Here is a 6,108-nt window from a genome sequence, read left to right on the forward strand (position 1 = left end):
CTGAGTACCTCATTACCTCATTACCTCACTACCTGAGTACCTCATTACCTCATTACCTAATTACCAAAGGACGTGCTGTTTAATCTGCAATAATTACAACAACATGCATGTTTATACCCGTCCATTTCATACAATCAGGGCTGTAGTCAAGACCAGGACTAGTCGAGTCCAAGACACTACCGAGTCCAAAGAGGTTTGAGGTTAGTCCGAGTCAAGATCGAGTCCAAAGAGGTTTGAGTCCAAGTCAGGACCAAGTCCAAGTCAAGACCGAGTCCAAAGAGGTTTGAGTCCAAGTCAAGACCGAGTCCAGGACGTGAATTGTGGGGGTCATTTGTTTTTTTCGGGGTTCTCACTTTCCTCCAATATTATATACACACAATAATAGGATCACTGTGACGCGGTCCAGACCAGAGGCCCATATCTGGGCAAGATCCAGCGGACCGAGGACGAGGGCCAAGTACGAAATCCAAATACTAGCAAGTCGCGACAAGTCGCTGTGTGACCAGTAGACAATTGACGGTCATTGAGTCCGACTGAGCCAAGACACGTCCAGGACCAGACTAGCGAGTTCCATGTCAAGACCGAGTCCAAAAAGGTTTGAGTCCAACTCAAGACCGAGTCCAGGACAGAATAAAGGTCTTATGCATGACAATATCAAGACAATCATTTTGGGTTTCTCTTTCCCTCCAATATTATTATCAACATAATAAAGACACCTGGACTCGGTCCAGACCAGAAGCCCAAAAACCCATATCAGGCAAGACCAGTGGCCGAGACAAGTCCGAGTCCAAATACTAGCGAGTCAGAGACCACAGAAAAACGGTCTTGAGTCCTACATCCCTGCATACAAAATCCCTCAATTAACAAACCAAAAAAAGGAATTGGCCTTTATAAAGATATTTATTAGGTATTTATGCTTTTATTTAGACCAAGACAGATGCTCATGTCGCTTAAATTGCCTCCTTGATTCCTCCCCTCGCCATCCTTCCTTCCTTCCTTCCTTCCTTAGTCCCTCGCACCAAGGAGGCACAGGAGAGACCATAGACCGTTATATTACTAGAATATTAATCAATATATATATATATATATGTATACAGTCTATGGGAGAGACGTAAGGAAGTCATCGGAGAGGAAACAAGGAAATGGGTTTTAGCAGGATGAGACGTCCTTTCCTCTGAAGCGTCTCATGAATCTGTCAGCTGTTTGGGCGGAGTTGGCAACTCCTTGGAATTAATATAACCCCCCCCCTTACACACACACTCACACACACATCATCACACACCCTTCAACCCTTCACCATACCTAAAAATAGGCCGGGGGAACTTTTCATAAAATCATCTCTCTATGCAAATCAAACCAGATATTAGTCCAACTGAAACAACACCATGCCGATCTCTACGAATGGTGAAGGGTATATGACGATGTATTTTAACATAGGGGGGTGTATACTTATGCCCCTGTATTTTAACATAGGGGGGTGTATACTTATGCCCCTGTATTTTAACATAGGGGGTGTATACTTATGCCCCCTGTATTTTAACATAGGGGGGTGTATACTTATGCCCCTGTATTTTAACACAGCCCTCTTTATTTGCACAATCACATTTAATCACCAGGACAGTCCAGATAACAAAGGAGAGAGAGAGAGCCGCGGGTCGGACCCGAACCGCCGGGCCTCCATGTGGGCACGCGCCCCGTGAGTGGAGCCACCCGGGCGCCCCATACACAACCCTCTCAAATTATAATTCTCTTAATTTAATTAAAAGGCTGTTATAACAACGTGGAAATCAACACAGATGAGAAATGACATCACACATCTTTTTTCATTAGTCTCACTGGACATTTTAACGGCCGCTGTCACTTTCCCTAAATAATATTCCTGTGATTTTAATTCACTGAATGTGATAATCAACATCTCCAATCATGACTAATGTGCACTGTCTCTGATAATAAAGCTGTTGATGAATAGAAAACACGAGAGGAACAAACCCTCCTCCACCTCGTAGGCTAAGCCTGCCATCTTATGGACATGATGTGTCAAATTCAAATGTAATTTTTGACCAGTTTTGGCAGCTGTTGTGTGTCTTGGATTGATCAGATGAGATGAAGAATGAAAGGAGCCTTGTGTGTGCCTGTCACAGTCGTTTGTGTTGAATTGGCTGTTCAGTCGACAACCACTGACGCCGGTTCCAAAAATGGGCCAGCGGAGGCCGACCGAGGCCGACTGTTGGCTTGGGGTGTCACATATCTGTACATGTTGACTGAGGCCGACGAGCGGAGGCCGACTGAGCGGAGGCTGACTGAGCGGAGGCCGACCGAGCGGAGGCCGACGAGGCCGGGGAGGACGATGTTGCTTGGGTGTGTCAATATCTGACTGTGACTGAGGCTGGTGGAGGTTCAACCGAGGGGGAGGTTGGACCAACGGAGGCCGGCGGAGGCCGCGGGGCCGGGACCGAGGCCGGCGGAGGCCGGCGGAGGCCGGCGGACGGCGAGGCCGACCGAGGCGGCGGAGGCACCGAGTGGCCGCCGACCGAGGCCGGCGGAGGCCGACGGAGGCGGCGGGAGGCCGGACGGCCAACTGTTGGCTTGGGGTTCACATATCTGTACATGTTGACTGAGGGATGAGCGGAGGCCCGACTGAGCGGAGGGACTGAGCGGGAGGCCGACCGAGCGGAGGCCGACAGGCGCGGCGGAGGCCGATCGTTGGCTTGGGTGGGGTGTCACTAGACATGTTGACTGAGGCTGGTGGAGGTCAACGCAGCGGAGGTTGACCAACGGAGGCCGGCGGAGGCCGGCGGAGGCCGGCGGAGGCGGCGGAGGACGACCGAGCCGGGGAGCCGACGGGCCGGCGGGCCGGCGGAGGCCGGGCGGAGGCCGGCGGAGGCGGCGGAGGCCGACCGAGGCCGGACGGAGGCCGACCAGGGCGGCGGAGGCGCGAGGCAGGCGGAGGCCGCCGAGGCGGCGGGGCCGACCGAGGCCGGCGGAGCCGACCGAGGCCGCGGCGGAGGCCGACGAGGCCGGCGGAGGCCGACCGAAGGCGCGGAGGGGAGGCCGACGCCAACGTTGGCTTGGGGTGTCACATACTGTACATGTTGACTGAGGCCGACGGAGGCCACTGTCACTGTAATAAAAGGGAAAAGCCCCAATAAAATGGTCAAAAATTGCATTTGAATGTTCCTTCTAAAACACACAGGTTTGAACATTATGTCCATAAGATGGCAAACAAAGCCTAAAATAAGACATAACTACTTAATTAGACGTATTTATTCCAACAACAACGTCTTTTAAAAGATCTCTAACCCTCTCTAACTGTCTACACTGGACTATATTTCCTGTCCTGCCCATGCTCCACCTGTATATATTTGTATGTTGCATTGCACTTTTCTACTTTTTTTAATTTAGACTTCATTAAAACTATATTTGGGTCTACATTTGGACTGATCCACCCTGCCATTCATACAGCCCAATACATATCTCATCTTCTTCTGAACATATCTGCTGTTAGTAGCACACACACATCATTTCTTAGAGCCGTGATGTGCACACACTTGACTTCGGGTTGCACAGATCAGCAGCGAAGGAAGTCGTCAGCGTCCCGTTCAGAGCCCCAGCTGCTCGGCACCGGGTGCATCGCACGATCAAGGATGGAGTTGTGGTGTAAAATATCAGTCGGCGATCTTATTACGTCGCTAACGAGCCATGATGTCATTCTGGACTGACCTCTTGATCTGGTGTAATCAGATTCTGGGCTCACAGGAGATCTGGAGCGCCGCATAAATGCTGGAAGGATTCACATTAGCGTGAATAACTCATCCAAAGGGACACGCACTTGTGTTGGTGGCGCCTTGCTCATAGGTGGAGCACAGGGGAGGGGGGGGGTGTAATTAGCAGGTTTTATAGCCAGAGCACTATATTGGTACTAAGAATCCATGCTATGCTTGCTAGCTGGGAGATGGGTGACTCAGTAGCTCAGTCTGTAGGGAGTTGGGTTGGGAACCGGAAGGTCGCTGGTTCAAATTCCCGTACGGAGTGTGGATGGTTAGAGAGATAGGACTTCACCCCCTGGTCCGTGCCAGGTGCTCTTGAGCAAGGCACTATTCCCCCCCCCCCCCCCCCCCAACTGCTCAAGGCGCTGGTCCAACCCCCCCCATCTGACATCTCTCCATTTGTGCATGATTAGGTGTGTGTGTGTATTTCAGGCCTGTGTGTAGTGATTACTAACAGAGTGTAAGTTGTAATTTATAAATTAATAACGCTAAATCTGGGGGAAACACTGGCATGTCCATTTTCTAAGGGGTCACATGACCTGTCACCTCCAGAACATCTTAATGTTCGGCTGGGGTCCGGTTCACTTCAAAAAACCTCAAATCCGGTTTGCTACGTTTCCTTCTGTAATATTTGTAATGTTTGTAATGTTTCCTTCTGCAAAAATTAATTTCAGTTGTAAAAAGTAATTCCAAACCTGTTCATCCTGTTTACTTATTTATATTATTTTAATTTATCTTTTACGGTGACTATTCATTTCAACCCCAACAGTCCCCGTCAGACTTCACCTGCCAAGAGAATGAGACTGAATTTATTATGCCCAATCGGGGCCCTAGGTACAGGTCTAAAACCCCCTAGGTCCAAAACTCCCTAGGTGCAGGTTTAAAACTCCCTAGGTCCAGGTTTAAAACTCCTAGTCCAGGTCCTAAACTCCCAAGGTCCAGGTCTAAAACTCCCTAGCTGATGCGTCTAAAAACTCCTAGGTCATCAAAAAACCCCTCGGTCCAGGTCAAACCCCTCGGTCCAGGTCTAAAACTCCCTAGCTACAGGTCTAAAACTCCCTGGTCCCCGGTACAAAACTCCCTCGGTCCAGGTCTAAAACCCCCTCGGTCCTGGTCCAAAACCCCCTCGGTCCAGGTCCAAAACCCCCTAGGTCCAGGTCTAAAACCCCCTCGGTCCAGGTCCAAAACCCCCTCGGTCCAGGTCTAAAACCCCCTAGGTCCGGGTCCAAAACCCCCTAGGTCCAGGTCTAAAACTCCCTAGGTCCCGGTCCAAAACTCCCTGCGTCCAGGTCTAAAACTCCCTAGCTCCAGGTCCAAAACCCCCTAGGTCCAGGTCCAAAACCCCCTAGGTCCAGGTCTAAAACTCCCTAGGTCCCGGTCCAAAACCCCCTAGGTCCAGGTCCAAACCCCTGCGTCCAGATCTAAAACTCCCTAGCTCCAGGTCTAAAACCCCCTAGGTCCGGGTCCAAAACCCCCTAGGTCCAGGTCTAAAACTCCCTAGGTCCCGGTCCAAAACCCCCTCGGTCCAGGTCTAAAACTCCCTAGCTGCAGGTCCAAAACCCCCTAGGTCCGGGTCCAAAACCCCCTAGGTCCAGGTCTAAAACTCCCTAGGTCCCGGTCCAAAACCCCCTAGGTCCAGGTCTAAACCCCCCCTAGGTTTGTGCGGAGGGGGAAATCACAGAGCCCTTAATCCTTTGCTTGTTTTACCGTTCCATGACAGCAGAGCGTGTGACTCACGCGGTCTGACAGACTGTTTTTAGGAAAACAATGGAGGGTCCTCCCACTCTTTCTCTCTCTCTGGGTTCTATCGCTTTTTTGCTTTTTGCTCCAGCACATACGAGCCGAGGCCTACGGGGAGCAGCACCAAGGCGTTGGTAGTGGTAGTGATGTAGGACGAGATGTTGTGTAAGCGTGACTCACTCCGATGATACCGGGGGGGGGGGGCTGTGTACTTCTGAGAGTAAACACTGGATGTGGTGGAGCTTCTACACGAAGGGAAGTGTTGGGTAAAGGGTTGAGAAGGTGAATCTGGGTTAAATATATATATATATATATATAGTGTTGTGATGCGTGGGCATGCGGATCATTTACAGGTAGATACACACATATCACACATATCACACATACACACATACACACATATACACACATATATCACATATATACACACACATACACACATATATCACACATACTGTATACACATGTATCACAAATATATCACACATACACACATATACACACACATATACAAACATATCACACCTATACACACATATACACACATATAGATAGATAGATAGATAGATAGATGTTTATTGATCCCAAGAAAAATGGGAAA

This window comes from Etheostoma spectabile, chromosome 3 (assembly GCF_008692095.1).
Source record: "Etheostoma spectabile isolate EspeVRDwgs_2016 chromosome 3, UIUC_Espe_1.0, whole genome shotgun sequence".
Classification (NCBI taxonomy): domain Eukaryota; kingdom Metazoa; phylum Chordata; class Actinopteri; order Perciformes; family Percidae; genus Etheostoma; species Etheostoma spectabile.